Source organism: Mustela nivalis (genome assembly GCF_964662115.1).
Source record: "Mustela nivalis genome assembly, chromosome: 16".
In the NCBI taxonomy this organism is placed as follows: domain Eukaryota; kingdom Metazoa; phylum Chordata; class Mammalia; order Carnivora; family Mustelidae; genus Mustela; species Mustela nivalis.
In genome coordinates this window covers 4,739,184-4,757,692 of record NC_139035.1, presented here as the reverse complement: position 1 = coordinate 4,757,692, position 18,509 = coordinate 4,739,184, and the positions used below count along the sequence as shown (strand labels likewise).

The following is an 18,509-nucleotide window of genomic DNA, read 5'->3' as shown; positions in this document are numbered from 1 at the left end:
AAAGGGCAGAGAGAGAAAATCTCCCCACGGAGACTCCCCACGGAGCTCAGAGCTCATCGCGGGGCTTGGTTTCATGACCCTGTGATCATGGCGGGAGCCAAAATCAAAGGCTGGACACTTAACGAACTTAGGCACACAGGCACCCCTTCCTTTCCTTGTTCTGATCAGCTAATTCCCTGATGAGGGAAGGACAGGGCAAGTATTCTGATTTCCTATCTGCCATCAGAGCTATGATCAGGGCATCCTCGAGCTGCCAAACTGCACTTCTGCTTTTTGTTCACTTCAAGTGAATGAAAACACTCACTTGAAGTCCTCAGGGCTCCTCTTCATGGTTCAAAAGACCAATTCAAATACAACTCTACAATGAGGAGTTCTTGCCTCATTTCCAAACCTGAGAAGATCTCTTAGAGTTACGTCCCCTTTCCTTAGTAGTAATTACATCCTACTTACTCTCCTTATTTGTAAAGTGGGGGATATGAACACATACCTTCTGGGTTATTCTGAATATGAGAATACCTAGTATATTGCCTGAAACATGTTGTTCTCAATACTCAATAACTCTTCATTTATAAACGTCACTAACTCTACAAGGCAAAAAGTAAGCGCCAAACGAATAAAAGAATTACGGGGATTTAGGACGGAGAGATCACTGAAGCATAATGGAAGAGCCTTGTAGGATTTACACTGGAAAAGAGAGGAGAACATAGCTGGAGAAGAACAAGATGTGTAAAGGCCTAGTTGTAGGAATTCTCATGGTTTTCTGAGGACAAGGAGCTACCATGAAGAATATGACTCTCATTCACCCATTTATTTGAGCGTATTCTTTTTTTTTTTTTTTTAAGATTTATTTATTTATTTAACAGATAGAAATCACAAGTAGGCAGAGAGGCAGGCAGAGAGAGGGGGAAGCAGGCTCCCTGCTAAGCAGAGAGCCCGATGTGGGGCTCGATCCCAGGACCCTGGAATCATGACCGGAGCCGAAGGCAGAGGCTTTAACCCACTGAGCCACCCAGGCACCCCAAGCGTATTCTATTTTTCCAAGGTAGGAATTTGTGTTTGGTCATGGTTGGAGACAGGATTAATGGGTAGTTTGAGGATAAAATATGGAAAGCATAAAGACAAAGCTAAGAATTTTGGATCATGTCCTACAAAGGGAAACTCTGAAGGGTTTTGAATAAGAATTTATCATGGTTTGGGAAACAGAGTGAGCTCTTGTCAGTATCACTTTTCATTTTGATCTAATTCATATGAGTACCTTACTTTCTGTCAGTGAATAAAAGCTTCAAATTACTTTTATTAGAGGAAAATGAGAAAAAGAAACATCATAAGAGCTACATTTTTAAAATACTTTTGGGAAAAGACATATAGAGAGCTTCTTATTAAACTCACTCTGAATGCTTAATAAAGACTACACAGGATGGTTTAAAAATATTAAATATTTTCTAAAAAGTAGTATTTTAAGATATCAATCTGAGATGTTATGAGCACTAAAATATAATCCCTGAGGATTTCAGTCACTCTGCCACATTTCTTTGTTTATATCTTAAATATACCCTGTTTCTCAAATTAAATTTTTGGCAGCACTTTGGAATTGCCTTTCATCTATCTATCTGTCCATCTATCATCTACCTATCTATAAATAATTTCCTCTCCCTGGCAGCAGTCTCAGTCACAGAATATGTGGGTGGCTAGCAACCTCTCTCTAGCATCCCTAATAACTAGCCATGGTGGCTGATTCAATCCATGATCCATGGGATCTCGACACAAAAGGATATTGATAAAATCTAAAAGTAATTGTTACTTAGGAGAGCTGACACATGAAATCTTTTAATGTTTTAATACCACCACTCCCCTCCCCTATCCAACAGAAGTTGGTCAGATGGTTGGTTTCAATCTTGAGGGCATGGGACGCAAAGACCTTCAGCTTTGACTGGTATCTGAGGGGGCAATGAGGGTAGCATTCCATCCAAAATCAGGCAGGAAGTTGACATAGGAAGAGGATGCCAAACAGCCAGGGTGTTCTAGCGTTTTGACTCAGTCCTTGAGAAATCCGAAACCATTGTGTACGGGGCACAGTGAAACACGGTCCTGACCAGAATTTTGGTTGATGGAACTGTTTGACTTTTTCATCTTTTTAGGGCCTATCTGTGGGATAAAATAGAGGATCTAAGAGCTGAAACACAGACTTAGAGCATTTAGGTTTTCTTGGAGTCATGCCAAAGCTGAGGAAATACTTTATTTTCATATATACTCTCTTTATTGCTGATGTGTATGAAAGACTTTTCATGTTCCTCCCGATTAAGCTGTCCTCACCTTTGGTTTTTGAAATTTTAAGATAAAACAAAAACAGTAAAAAAATTTAAAAAAGTAATCAACAAGAAGACTTGCAGGACAAGCAGGAAGTAATCTCTAAAGACCATTTCAGTCCAGCTGTCTACTTTTATTTAGGGCGCACTATTAATTAAAACATATGTCACCTTAGAGATTATTAAGATTTGATAATCTATATCGTCACCTTATAATGAATTTTTTTGATAATCTATATCTTCACCTTATAATGAATTTTAAGAGGTAACATTCTATACTCCTACAACCATTCCTTAAGGCAACTTGAACCTTTCACTTTATAAAAATCTCTTCACTATAATGAATCAAGCAATAGTCAGTCAGTCAACTTGAATTAATTCTACTCCTACTCTATGCCAGGCGGTGTGCTAAGCACTTAGTAATATGAGAAATGAATAGAAGCTGTTATTCTCGATCTTCTTTTTCTCTTCAGCCCCCAGCCCTTGCTGTTATCGTGTCTATCACCCATTCTGCCTCTAACAAGCATGTATTATCCATCCTGGAAATATAAATACAAATATAAAACAGTTTGTTTCTGCTAAGTATTGAGTAGAGTGTGTAGTATTAACTGGATTGCAGAGAAGCTAGAAGCCAGGATATCAGAAAAAAAAAAAAAAAAAAAAAAACTAAGGGTTGATGACTGTAAAGGAAAAAAAGGGTTTGAAAAATAACAAAAATTTAATCAGACCCTTGGACTGGTAGGATGTCAGCGGTAGGTAAAGGGAATAATTAATTTGTTCATTCATTAAATGTGCTGTTTTGAGAGTCAGGAAGAAATAAGGACCAACAAGGAAAAACAAGAAAACAAATTAGTGTGTTAGGAGGGGAAAAAAAGGAGGGGCTTATCCACTTTAAACAGGGAAGAGATCTCATTGAAAAGATGTCATTTGGGGCACCTGGGTGGCTCAGTTGTTAAGCATCAACCTTTGGCTCAGGTCATGATCCCAGGATCCTTGGGATCGAGCCCTACATCAGGCTCCCTGCTCAGCAGGAAGCCTGCTTCTCCCTCTCCCACTCCCCTTGCTTGTGTTCCTTCTCTCATTGTCTCTCTGTCAAATAAATAAATACAATCTTAAAGAAAAGAAAGGAAAAGATGACATTTAACTCAAGATCTGAAAATTGGAAGAAACCAGCTGTTTGAAACCAGAAGTGTTAGCCAGGCCAATGAGGTGGGGGTGGATAGTGGGAAAAGGAAGTTAAAAAATACCACCTATGACCATGTGACCAATTTCAGAAATGAGGACTATAATACTTCTATTTCTTCCTTATTTTGATATGACTATATTGATGTATATGACAATCAATTTGTTCCTTCTACTCTCCGTTCCTTTGCCATCTGTTAATGGTAGTTAACTTTACATCTTATATTTTAAGTAATAGAATATCAAAGAGGGACTGTGACTCAACTGAAAAAACAATGAACACCAACCAAAGATGGATGAATGGATTTCGTATATCATCTTTGGGGGAGAACCAGCATGTTGGACAAGGGACAGCTGCATCATTGTGTGGAAGTATCATGTTGATGTTATCTTTATTCGGAAGTAAATTATGATAAAAGGATACTATGTGGACAAGGGGTGAATTGTGGTTTGGTTTGTGCTAGTACAAGTTAGCTAAGATAGAAGCATAATTCCTAGAATTCTTTTAATCCTAGAGTTACAGGGAGAAGTCTGCATGACAGATATAAAGTGGAAATAAAGGAATAGTGATCTTTATACTCAAAAGCCTAGAATACAGTGTCAGGTACTGTGGCATCTCACAGTCATTGCTGTGGATCTGCGGACTCACTATACTGCTGGGGGCAACACCAGAACCACAGCTCATCTTGCTCCTTCCAGATCTTCCAAGCTTCTCCAAGTCCTAAGGCCAGCATTTATGTAGCTCTGTGGTACAGGGATCTAATTTCTCCTGCAAGGCACTGGTGTCTTCAAGGTTAGTGGTGCCTAGAGACAGATGTGTGTCCTGGCTTGTTTTCATGGGCTCAGTGTTCAAGAAAAAGTGACAGTATTGAGATTAGGCAAAGAAGATCCAACATGTAAGGTAACAGTAGTCCTCAAAAAAGAAAACTCATACAGAAAACAAAAGAAATGCTAAAACTATAATTTCAAAAAACTCTTCTGAAGTAAAGTTTTGAAATCATGTATTAAAATTCCTAATGCATAACCTTGGGAATTCTGACGCTGAATGACTGAATTTTTTAAAATTCCTGAACTTAAGATATTTAAAGAATTCAATAATTGTCTTGGCAAAAACATTATCACCAGACTAGCACTCTATTACTTTCCTGTCTGCTACAACAAATTGCCACAAACTAATCCGCTTAAAACAACAGAAATTTATTCTCCTAGAGTTTTGGAGACCAGAAGTCTGTAAAGAGTCTTACAGGTCCAAAATTAAAATGTAACAAGGGCTGGATCCTTCTGGAAGCTCTCAGGGAGAACCATTTCTTTGCCAGCTTTTAGAGGCTATTCTCATTCCTTGGTTAATAGCCCCATACCACCTCACCTTTTCTCCCCTTGCTTCAACAGTCACATTGTTTTCTTTCCTTTCTATAGTCTGCCTCTGGCCCCATCTCATAAGGATTCTTGTGAATACATTTAGGGCCTCTTTGGATAATCCAGGATAATGTCCGTATTTGAAGTTCCTTAACTTAATCACATCTGCACCATCTCTTTCCACATATGAGGTAAGAGTCCCAGGTCCCAGCTATTAGGACAAGGATATCTTTTGGGCAGGAGGCATTATGCAGACTTCCACAAACACTTTAGTCAGAAGAAAATAGAAAATGTATTTAAAATACCCAAAGGAAAAATAAATACGAGCCAAGGATTTTTATATCCAGCAAAACTGATATTCAAGCACAGTGGGCATGGATCAATTGCTGTTTCCAACTTTTAAGAACTCAGAAAATCTTGTTACCATAAGCTCTTCATGAAGAATCAATTAGAAAATGAGCTCCAGACAACTGAGTACACAGACACAGACCTAAGGACTTGTGGTGATCATGCAACACCTGGTTTCTACAAAAACAAGGCTTACAAAGAAGAAATTATAGTAGATAATGGTTGTATCCTCTGACAATGTAGGTATATTATAATTTTAAAATAGGCAGGGGAGAATGATGAGGATATTTTAAAAATATCTTTGATGAGGATATTTTAAAAATATCTTTTAAGCTGTTCTAATTGTATTAATGGTAGTTATATATTAGAATTGCTATTCTGAAACTGTTGTGTATGATGTGGAATAAAGTAAATGTATAATAATGATTCAAGGCTCAGCTTGGAGAAAATAAGGCCTTTTTAAATTCTACTAGGCAGAAGAAAGCTTTCGCTCTCTGAATTCTCATTTTAAAATTCTTTTATGACCTTATTATTTTCATGATGATGAGTTTCTGTACTTGGCAGAGTGCTAAGCATATCAAGTTGGCCAGTAAATATTTTTTGTGAATAAATTATCTTGAAGAAACTTATTAGGTACAGAGGTAAAACAGAGATATCGCTAATAAAATTCTTATACTGGATCCACATTTCTTTTTTCCCAAAGTGATGCAGTATTTGAAAGATAAAGTGTCTTCATTAGTAATGCCTCCTCATTAAATAGTTAAAAGTTCCTTCTACAAATCCAGGTCCTGCCCCCTGGTAAATGTTTTATTTTGTTTTGCTGGGTCCAAATTGGTAGCAAGGAAACAGTTCCCCAGGGACCCATAATTTTACTGTTTTCTGAAGGTAGTTACTTTCTATGGGTACAATTGATTAGATAAACATCATAAGCCATAATTATCTACTCACAAAAAAGCAATTACACACTTACTAATTACCCACTCACAACTTCCTTGTACACAGAACAAGATACCTTGTACAAGATATAAGGAAGCTGTAGGATTTATTCTGAGTCTCTACCTTAGCCATGTGCTTATAAGCAGAAGACATTTGTAAGATGAAGCTTTACCAGCTGGTCTTAAACAAACAAAAACAACCCAAAAGATTAAAAACCAAAAACCAAACAAACAAACAAAAAAATCCCCCAAAACAACAACAACAAAAAACCACATGACTTTCTTCTAGCTTGGCAGGTTGTCTGTTAATGTGGTGTCAGTTGGTAACATAACTCATATACTATCCAGTAGGGGTCTTCCTGGAAGAGGAATCAAATCTAGCTGAGGAGCCTGGAGAAAAATACAATGTCCCAAGGAAAGCACAAACATGCAGACAGATGTGTCTAGATTTATATTCCACAAGAATGCCTGCATTTTTTTTCCATAAAGTTAAATAATACAGGAAACATTTTCAGATTACAGAAAGTCATGCTCTTCATAAAACTTTTGCCAGAAATTCTCAAGTGGCTAAGTGTGGTTATATGTGCCATAACTTCCTAAGTAATAGCTTCCTTTGGTTTGGCGTGCTAGATGGATCTTAGGAGCATCAACAAAAAGAATGATGAAGTGCAAGTGAGGGGAAAGGAAAAATAAAGCAGGCATGGAAGGGACAAGAAATCAAAGAAGAGACAATGTGTTTCCTTCAAGAGCATAGGTTTACACTATTGGCTTATTAAACTTAAGGATATATAAAATTCAATTCAATTTATTTGAACAAGTATTTGTTCAATTTTTTTTCACCAGGTGTGTGACACTGTGCTAGGTGTTCTGAGGAATCTAAGCAGAAAAGAAGTAGAAGGTTCAGAATAATATGATTGGTATAAACCCAATACTTGTACTCAATGGAAACTAGAGTTCAAATTGAGACTTGACCATCCCTTATCAGCTGAGTCCTTTGGCTGATTACTTACTTGTATGGCCCCTACTTACTGCCTTCCTTGCTCCACCATCATACAGGTAAGGGATAAGAAACCTATTCCACTGGATTGTTGAGAGGATTAAATAAAGCCGTTCATGACATTTTCAAGATGTTTAATAATCTTTAGTTGCCACTAGTAGAAACCACAGCCCCTGTCCTGTAGGATAGTAATTCACAGAAACAAAAGACATAAAAGCCTCTAAAAGAAGTAGAGAAATATAAAAATGTGTATGGGGTTTCAAGAAAGAGGCAAGATTAAATGGAATATTTTGGACTATTAGCAAATGGTGAAGACTTTTTGATCTGTATGAAGTGGTAAACCTGGAGGCTTTTGTTTTATTATTGAAAATTCTACAGTCTTAAAAAAGTTTTTTAAAAAGTCAGCCGTACCATTTTACAGGTGAGAAATGTAAGGTTTGCAAGAGCAGAGACTACTAGCTAATCAACAAAACTGTGTCCTCTTCTTTCTGGGACTCCCAGCTTCTCTTGCAGTCAGTAGAGGTCATGCAACTGAATTCTACCCGATGAAATGTGAGTCATAATCCCTCCGGCTTGCAATTATCCGTGCTCTTCTCCTATCTCCTGGTGGATATTAACCTCCAGGGCAACTTTGAAGCCTTCCACAACCTGTGGAATTGTGACAAACTTCATGGAATAAAGCCTGTTTTCCTTCTCTTTGTCACCAATCAGAAAACACCTATTTCATCTACAAAGCCAGCAATTTCCAGTATTTTATGTCATTGAGATCTGGGGATTTTTTTCTTTTACAGTAAGCAGGATTGCTCAACTGAAACACTTGGAGAAAATAAGAGACTGATTATATAAAGAACCACTCACAAAGCCAAATTTAAAACCTCAGAGCATCAAGGAACCAGTAGAGAATGTTAGAGACAGGTGAAATTTTAGAGACTATACTCACATTCTAGTAGAGAAGCAGCCATATTTAAGGGTAAAAGGTATCATCAGTGCTGCCACCAGTTCCATTATCATGATCACTGCCATAGTTCCACACACAATATGTCTGTGCAGTGGCTAGGAATGGGCTATGGGGCCAGACGACTCGTGTGAATCCTGGTTTACTATTCACTAGTTGTGTGCCTTGCACAAGATCCTGAACTATTCCAGGCCTGTTTATCCTTAAAATAGGAATGAGGATATTAATATTTATTTCACAGAATCACTGATGGTATTGTTATTTCAAATGTGTGAAGCATTTAGAAGAGTGTCTGGCACATAATAAACACTAATTATGTAAAGCTGTTATTATGGTTTTAGGATGAGTCAAGACACTGGGGAAAGTATGAAGCCTTTGAGACTTCATATTGTTGTCATCTTTCCTCGTCTGTATGTCTACAAAGAACATGGTCATGGGTAGCTGAAAACCATGAATATTTTGACTCTGTGTGGCTGATGGCTTTTAAACATGAAGTAGAACTAACCGTCTGATTCTTAACTTATATAGGGGATAATGAGTATTCATTTTATTATTGTCTTCCAAAATGTTCACATACATATATACTATTTTGCATGCATAGATATTTTATCAAAAACAGGATTTATGGGGACACCTGGGTGGCTTAGTGGGTTAAGCCTCGTTATGCCTCTGCTTCGGCTCAAGTCATGATCTCGGGGTCCTGGAATCAAGCCCCACCTCGGGCTCTCTGCTCAGCGGGGAGCCTGCTTCCCTCCTCTCTCTCTGCCTGCCTCTCTGCCTACTTGTGATCTCTGTCAAATAAATAAATAAATCTTTTTTAAAAACACGATTTATGGAGTCCTATTTATGAATTTATGGAAAATTATATAAATATATTGCAAATGTAATAAGAATCAACTTTTTAATACCTTTTTAAACCTTTCTTTTCTTTAAAGATTTTATTTATTTGTCAGAGAAAGAGAGAGAGAGAGAGTGAGAGCATGAGCAGGGGAAATGGCAGGCTGAATCAATTAGATTCAAGCTCCCCGCTGAGCAAGGAGCCCAATGTGGGACTCGATCCCAGGACCCTGGGATCATGGCCTGAGCTGAAGCCAGGCGCTTAACAGGCTGAGCCACCAGGAGTCCCTACTTTTTTTTTTTCTTTTTTAAATTAAGTAGTCTCTGTACACAATGTGGGGCTTGAGCTTATTATCCCAATATCAAGAGTTTCCTGCTTTACTAATTGAGCCAGGTGCCCCACAAGTCCTGAATTTTTCCAATGAACCCAACTTTATTTTTTTTTTCAGTATAATAGAAACTTTTATTTATTTGTTTGTTTATTTATTTATTTCTATGTATACAAAGAATCCACTGATCTCTTCCAAATGCCATCCATGGATCTGGACATTTGCATGTGTATCTCCCACAGGCGCGTCTTGAGTTTGACATGCCTAAGACTCAACCACCACTCACCACCACATGAGTTTCCCTCTATAAATCAGAATGACCATTTGTCTGGGTGCTTGAGTCAGAAAACTCTCACAGAACAACATTTATCAAGCATCTACCCTTAAGGACCTGTACTAGGCTATGAATATATGATAACTGGACTCAACCCCAGGTCCCTGGGATCATGACCTGAGCCGAAGGCAGATGCTTAACGACTGAGCCACCCAGGTGTCCCCACCACTTTTTCTTAAATTCCTTTGGGATCTGTTTCCTTCACACTGGCAATACCCTTGTACAGGCTGCGGTCTTCATTTCTCTGGATTACTATAATGATGTCCGAACTGGTTTCTCTCCCTCTTGAACTTGTTTCCCTGCCACTCTTGAATTCCATTTTTCTCAGACTAGCCAGAATCATCACCTAAAATATAAATCTAGTCATGTCAAAATCCTTCAAGCTTTCTATCGTCTTTAGTAAGAACTCCTTAACATGACTAGAATATTCATGATCTGGTCTCTATTTACCTCCTCAGCCCTTTGTCTGGAATCTGTGTTCCTAGACTGTGCTCTCCTCTCCTGAAAGGGCCTTCAAATGACTTATTACCTCTATCTGCAGCACCTGTCTCGCCTCCGTTCTCTCCCCCCGCCCCATCTGTTAAAGCTGGCCAATTCCCAGATATTCTCAAGCATGGAGCCAATCTGGCTTAACTGCATTCTTTTAAAACATATTTTTATTACCTGCTTCCCTTCCCTATGAGACTGTCAGGTCCACTGTTGGATGGAACCCAACTTTAATATGTGGTATTTTTGTATGCCAAACTGAGGTCTTATCCTTTGTATACATGGTAATGTTGGTTTTATGACTACTGTTAAAATACATTTGCTATGATTAGAGTTCATAAGATTATTTCAAATAGAAAAAAAAAGAATGAATTTTTAATATTTAAAAAATAATAGGACACCAGCACTCTGATTACCCCAGTTATAGCATAACATCCCAAAGAGCTAAGTTAAAAATGCAATGTTGGCTTGCTTTGCTCAGAAGAATGAGGCTATGTGGGGATAAGTTATATCAGATACAATGGTAAGTAGGTGAGAGTTGTCTTTGATGTCAACAGGATTCTTATCTTTACTCCTTTATGCTCCTGGTTTCCTCCTGGTCTCACCTTCTGTCCTTATCAAATCCCACTTTTTGGCCACCATGACCTATTGCCTGGTTTTATTTAACATCTTCCTAACATTTGGTCACTAATCATATCCTCTTCAATCCTATCTCTACCCCCACATTCAGGAGGTCCTTTTGAAGAAACAAAATTTGAGGGGCACCTGGGTGGCTCCGTGGGTTAAGCCTCTGCCTTTGGCTCAGGTCATGATCCCATGGGATTGAGCCCCAGCATCAGGCTCTCTGCTTCCCCTTTTCTCTCTGCCTGCCCCTCTGCCTACTTGTGACCTCTGTATGTCAAACAAGTAAATAAAATCTTAAAAAAAAAAAAAAAGAAAATACAAAATTTGACCATGTCACTCCTTGACTTGAAATTCTTGGATGACTCCATTGCCTTCAGGTAGAGTTAAGATGGTATGGCAAAGCAAAGATCATTAGTTGCCTTGAATATCTTTTTTTTTCTTTCTTCCTTACTAATAGACCCCAATTTTATTAGGGAGAATTGTGCTCATCTAAGAAACCATACTCCTAGTACCCCTTGCATGTAGAAAGGAACATTGAACAAAGTTCTGGTTAATGGAATAAAAGCCAAAGTTTCAAGTGTAGCATTGAGAAAAGGAACTGACTTGGAGGGACTGTAACCAGTTGTTTTTCTCTTCTTCCATCTCCTTGGAGGAAATGGTGGCTCAAGTTGAAGTGGCCATTTTGAGACCTTGAAATGGTCTTATGGAGATGAGTCTGCACTAAAGATGAAAGAACTGAAAGCAAAAATGAGCTGAAATCTTTAATGGTTTCCCCATCATGGAGATAATTTGTACTGCCTCTTCCTGGATTTGTTGTACATGAGAGAAAATAACCCCATGTCTTATTTAAACCATTGTTTGGTGACTTCCGTGTCTTACAGCCATATACAACTTCTAAATGGTGTATGTGACTTCAAGGTCTAGTGTCTACCTATCTCTTCAGCCCTACATAGCATATCTACCTACTTTTGCCCTCAATCCTCAAAGACCTACATCTCAAACAGAATAAATTACTTTTGGTTCCTTAAACGGGTGGCTCTATTCTGCCTAAAATATTGTCTTCCCTCTCTTTGATTAGTTTAATGTCTAACTTCTCTCCAGTTTTAATTATTACTTATTCCAGGAAGACTTCCTTTTCATTCATTAACTCCTATATTTTCTATCTTGTCTGTTATCAAGTGTAATGGATAAATTACTTCTATGCTTCCTTTACTTCCTTTACTAGTATATTTCCTTTACTTCCTTTACAATAGGTTCAGTGAAAGCAGTAGCTTTGTTAAGTGTACAGTTTTAGCTTTAACATCCAGCAGCAATTCAGGCATCTTAGAGCCAGTTGGTAAATGTATGGTGATTGGTGAATGAATAATGAATAAATTAGTGGTTAAATTCACACCAAAGTGAAAATTATGGGCTTATTCAAATGAGCTACTAACAGGGCTATTTTGCCTATAAAAAGAGGTCAGAATGTATCTTCTCTGAAAGCGATGGATGGTCCTTTTTGCTTTCCCAATATCACATGACATAGCCGCCTGCTCCACAGGAGGAAGAAAAGATGGTAGATTTCCACTTTTGTCTATGATTTGCCATTATCAATATGTACTCCTCACTCTTCCTCCTCCTCCTCCACTTCCTCCTCCTCCATCCCACATATCATAGCTTAGAGGAAGATTAAATCAAGGATGAATATTTCTTCAGAGAAAACATCATCTCTATTTTAAACCAAACAAAATCCAAGGAGTCAGTTGGCTTTTTTGAGGTTGAATAATGGGTTTGGAGGAATGTATCGCCAGGTGCCAAATGCTAAACTGATACCATCAACTCTGCACAAGTTTGAATTTATTTTCCAGTTTTTATTGTTACTCACACTTTCCTGTTCTTTGTTCCCTTTCTGAAAAAAATAATTTGTCAAAAGTTAGCTTATCTTGGGGTCTGCATCCAGGGAGAGACTGAAATCTGGCTGGAAATATTTGTTTGCCAAGAGGGAATTACACTGCTTATGATTTACTTGGATTAATCTGTGAGTCTAAGATAACTAACATAAAATTCTTACTTAAAACAGAAGATTTACCTGGGATTTCCAAAAATTCTTATGATTTGGGCAAGTAATTAAACACCCCCTCTCAAAGACTGACCTAGTAAAGTAGCTGAGTTTCAGGAGTTTAAAAAATCAGCTCTTTATTTCCCTTGGCTTTATGTTCTGTCACGGAAGGAGTAGTTTCTAAGTTTTCTCCTTTTAAGGTATTCAGAAGGAGTTCTGAAATTCTAAAAAGGAGGTTTGGGATCAAGAAGCAGAGAAGCTGCATTTCTGAAACTCATATATCAAATTTCTTTTTTGTTTAAAAATTACTTAATGAAATTACTTACACATGTTGAAAAGTTTTATCAATAGTCACTTACTCCTACCTTCCTGGTCAATGTCAGAATGGATTGAAATACAAATAAAATTCACTGCCTATCTATCTGGATTCTTTTTTGTAACTACAGCAAATTTGGTTAAAGTCAGCCAAATCCTTTAAAAGTTGCTGTGAAACAAATAGGTAGATATTCTTGACAAATGAGAAATATCCTGATACAAGTCTATAGGTATATAATAATATACTTGAGTCCCATACTCACTAAAGGAAGTTTAGCCAATAGAAAAGATAGGTGATGGTGAGCAGAGATGCAGGCAGAATAAGTGGGGGAAATTATAAGTTTCAGTGTCTCAAAGGCAGTCACCATTCCCTGCATGGCATGGCAGACATCGCTCATTGATCTAGGCATTCTCTTCTGTCATGCCTGAGTTAGCTTCATTATTTTTGTTAACCTGGTATTCCAGGTAGATGTTAAAATTGATTGACATTAGTAAGATAAAGAAGGGTTCTTTGTAACTAAAGTATTAAAAATGTAAGTACTGGAGGTACTCAAAACTTAGTGAAAAACTAACCAGAGAGATGGGCCTAAATCAGGAGTTCCAGTCACCATAAGTAAGGGATTAGGTTGGGATATGAGTCCTACAGGGAGGAGAGCTGTTACAATGGAAAGAGAGAACGTGGAGGGAATTTCAGCACTTTCCAAGAGAACTGAGCCTCCTGTGACCTACTTAGATGGCACAGAGTACAGAGACCTCTTTTCCTTCATTTATGGTGGTTTGACTTTGCACAAATCACTAAACTCTCAAATCGTTCTGTCTTTATTTGTAACATTTCATGACAAAATTGTGAGAACTAAGTGAGATAATCATAAGAGTTTTGTAAATTATAACGTGTTATGAAAACCTCTGATTAAGGGACTATTTATTTGTAATAAACACTAGCCAGATAGATCCAAGATAGTTACTGTGTCAGTGAATGTGAGATTTTTGAGGATACTGAGTGGATAAAAATCACACTAGAGCCAATCTACAGAGAAATCAATCCTCCAAAATTATAAAGCAAATTACAAGCAGGAGAAAATAATGGCAGGGGTAGAAGTGACTGAAGGACTTTCAACCCTAGAGTCCACAGATACAAGAAGAGGGAGGGGACCTTGAGCCTTCATCAGGCTGATGAATCGAGTCACTGTATCTGGAGTAATTTGGCTGTTGTGCTATGCAGTGGGCAGTGCTACATGTGCATGCTCAAAGCAAAGAGTAAGACTAAGGCCCAACTTCATGCCCCTCTCCTCTCCCACAATGGCCAGAGGCAGGTAACCAGAATAGGCAGGCCCAAAACTAGTTTCCTCAGTACAAAAATGTACAAACACTTAAAGAAAACCTATACCACGGAAAAGAGGTACCAAACTTAACAAACAGAACTATTCCCTCTGGTTAAAAGCAGTGTTAGAAGAAACTTATATGAAGAAGAAGGGACTGGTTTTCACAGCAGACCAAGTGCTTTTCTGGGGCTTACCTATGCCCCAGAAGCTCTTCAAGAGCCACTGACCTACAGCATATGTCACAAGTCACACAGCTTACGACATGTCCTCATTACTCATACTGGTATTACAGAAACTTTCTTCGGAGAATTGTGAAGAATAACTTGGAAGCCAGCCATGCTTTTGGGATTGACACTGAAGTGGGCAGGGATACAAGTGGGGGTGGAAAACAAGCACTCACTTAGGTACCTTGTGTGGGCAGGCTCCCCAAAAGCCACAGGTAAAGCTGGCTACACATGGAAAAAAGGGCAAAACTTTGATTACAAGACTTTGGATTGTTTAACAGAAACTTACTAACCAGTGGTGGCCTGACTTCTAAATGTGGCAATTATAAAATACTTGCTGAACACCTGTCATGTATTGTATATGAAAGCCTGTGAGAAATAACCCCTGACTGAGTTCTCTTCCCTCCATTCCAGCAGCCTTTACAAATAAGATAGAAGATAACAGTTAAATAACAACACAGTGAAAGGTGTTACAAGTGCAGATGAATGGTTCAGATATGCACTGCTATTGTATTGGAAAAAGAAGTCCTTGTGAGTTGGAGCTCCCTGAGAAGTTTGCATGGACATGAGCAAAATACTTTCTAAATTTGATAAACAACTCAGCAAACATGTATGCAGTGGGTAATCAGTTGCTCTGGGGATACAACAATAAACAAAAAATGGTACTTGCTTCCTGTGTGACAGATTTATAATTGCAAACAAATAATTGCAGAATGGCGTGTGTCGGGGAGAAATGATGTTAACCAGTCTGCTGAAATGATGTGGTCAGAAGGGAAGATATCTAAAATATGAGTAATGGTGTTTTTAAGAGGAACCAAACCATAATAACTTGACGGAAAATGTCTGGATATATGAGATTGACAAGAAAATATGGGAAATTTCGAAACTGAGAAAGAAAATTAGGCTAGGAATTTGGCTCACCAAGGGGGGGAGTTTCCTTTCAATTTGCTACAGAGCAATTTTAGATTGTGATGTCTTATCTTGTGATAGACCTCAAGTGACGTCTGGGAGGCTCATGGCTTCAGACATCTGCATACTTTGTTTGGCTTTAGGGAACTACTTAAGTTGTTTGAGAACCTCAGCAAATAACAATAAGACAACTATCAGGAATTTCTAATGAGTAGAATTCTTTTCCTTGGGTCCAAATAAATGAACAACAGAAGAACTTCTCCAGGTTGTGTTCTCTGGTCACAGTGCAATAAAATGAGAAATAGTTATCAGTAATACTTCACTATTATTACTATTATTAATATTATTATTTTATCAGAAAGAGAGAGCACAAGCAGGCAAAGTGGCAGGCAGAGACAGAGGGAGAAGCAGGTTCCCCATTGAGCAAAGAGCCTAACGCGGGACCGTATCCCAGGACACGGGGAACATGACCTAAGCCAAAAGCAGCTGCTTAATCAACTGAGCCAATCAAGTGTCCCTATTGTTATTATTATTATTAAAACAAGAATTCAAGTAAATAACAACAAAAAATTATATGAAAAATGTTTTAAAGCTCTCTAATATAATCACTGAAAAAGACACGAGCCAATGACTTAATAACAGACTTTGGATAAAATAACAAAAATTAGAGTTCCTCATAATCCAGAAAACCTCTGGGACAAAGTCATAGAAATACTCAGAGGTCAGTTCTCAGTCTTCGATGCTTTTACTATTAAAAATAATGAGAAAATAAAGAAAGCACTTAATTTGATTAGGTAGGAGGAAAAGGCACTTGAAAAGTTCTAAGGAAATTAGCAGAAATGAAATAAGACAAAACCTGAAAAATGTAAATTGGTAAGCAAGAAATGTTCCAGCAGAACTAACAAACCTAAGTGCTACTGTCACTCTTATAAGGCTGTAGCTTTATCAAAGAGGAAAAAATACCACAGAAGAGACCATTGGCAAGGGTTCTCCGAAATAAGAGTGGAATCCTGTCAGAGGGCATGATGACAGAGGGGCAGCATTGTCACAGATGACCCAGGTAGTCAGAGGGCAGTGGCTGAAGCACAGCTTCTTGCCATCCTGCAAATCAGGGACCCGTCTAGGGCAGGTACCTGGAATAAGGAGCTCCTTCTGATACGGAGACAGAGGTAGAGGAATAGCAGCTGCTCCTCAGAATGAATCCAGAGCATCAATAAACAACAATAATTTACTATAGCTTTTTTATTTCTTCTCTGCTAGTGGGAGACCCACGCGGTCTTCCTTGGGGTTAGGAGAGATTAAAACAAGGAACAGGAGAGATTTAACATAGAGGTCCCTGAGTCCAGTTGTCGCCATGGTCTTGAAGCACTCATATCTCAGGACCGCACTCAGCAGACAGCGCTGTAGCCGGGAGACGGGCTCGCCTCCCTTTTGTCTTTCAAGTGGCACAGGAGAGCATGGGCAGAAGCTCAGTCACATCCAGAACCTCAGCTGTGGACTCTGGGAAATGTAGCCTATAGCATTTCCGATGAACAACAGAACTGAATGGATCCAAACCAAATGGAACCCACAGAAGGCGGTTGGAAAATGATGTCAAGTGCAGAGAAGTATGAATTCAGCACAATGCATCTGGATGCGAGTTTCCTTTCACTGACCCTGTTTGCGGTGTCCTGAACCTGAGAGTAAATTTTTAGCAATTCTGGATAATTCTCAGCCATTATGTACTTAAACATTGCCTGTCTTTTTTGGGTTCCACTTTCTTTTGGTTTTTGGCCTCTGAAGATTCATTACCATTATTTTCTTTCTTTCAGTTGATTCTTGCCTGTGCTCTTTTATGGTTTCAGGTCTCACCTGTAGATCTTTCATCCATTTTGAGTTTATTTTTACATATAAAGTAATAAAGCCAATCCAGTTTCATTCTTTTGCTTATAGTTGTCCAGTTTTCCCAGCACCATTTGTTGGAGGGACTGTCTTTTTAGCATTGCATATTTTTGCCTCTTTTGTCATAGATTAATTGACCATATAATTGTGGATTTATTTTTGGGTTATTTTTTTGTTCCATATATTTGTGTATCTATTTTTATACTGTCTTTGTCAGTTTAATTTTCAAATCTGGCCAGGAACCCTAAGAAGGTTGAGAAAATTTTTTCCTCTCCTACACTTAAGTAGGGATGCTTCTAATGTAATTCCCAAACATGCAATTAAAAATAAAATTTTCCTCTTACTTGAAGGCCATGATGACTCTGGGAAGAGCTATGAAAGCTGTTTCCTATCACCATAATCCCTCAGACGCATTCTCTCACAGCAAGCAGGGCCAGGGAGATTGTGGTGAAAAAGCTTTCTTGGGAGAACCCACAAATACTCTCTCTTTACTCTGGGTCAGGACTAAGTGTGTCCCACTAGGTTTTGCCAATCCAATTAAAAGAGGCAAGACATCTTGGCTGTTGGTCAAGGCAAAAGGCTAAAGGTGGGGCCCAGGTCATTGCCACTGTGAGACTGAATCTTGCATGAGTCACAGATGTGCAGAAAGGAGACACTGTACGTAGTTCACAGGCGCTGGTGCATGGCCGCACCAACCCGAGAGCCTCCTACTCTTGTCTTCCACATTACAGTGTGCTTATAAAATAGACTCTTATCCTGCCACTACCCTGTTTAAAATCCTCTGATGACTCCTTCCTTACCTTCAAAGTAAAACCCAAATATGTTATAGAAGACCATTCATGATCTTAGCCACTAGGGACTTCCCCACTTGAGCCATTCAAAACATTTTGGTGTTTCATGAACATATTTCATTGTTCCAAATCTCTGGGCGGAGTCAACCATTCTCTGGTATCCCAAACTGAATCAATGAACTCTCTGTCAAAGGACTTTTGGACTTGAGAAGAGAGAAATTGAGGGTGGGGGAGACATACCATCTCAGATGATAGAAGGTGCAGAAGGTCAAACTCAAGAGTTGCTGGTGACCATGTTTTAACCAAATATGGAGAAAACCACTCAGCAGTGAGAGAGGAC

At 38.6% G+C, this 18,509-nt stretch overlaps 1 long non-coding RNA gene across 1 annotated transcript in view; it reads right to left on the bottom strand.

Annotated features, from left to right (window-relative positions):
- Positions 1-18,509, bottom strand: part of LOC309849853 — a 524,627-nt gene that overhangs the window by 114,163 nt on the left and 391,955 nt on the right. The window lies entirely within an intron of this gene.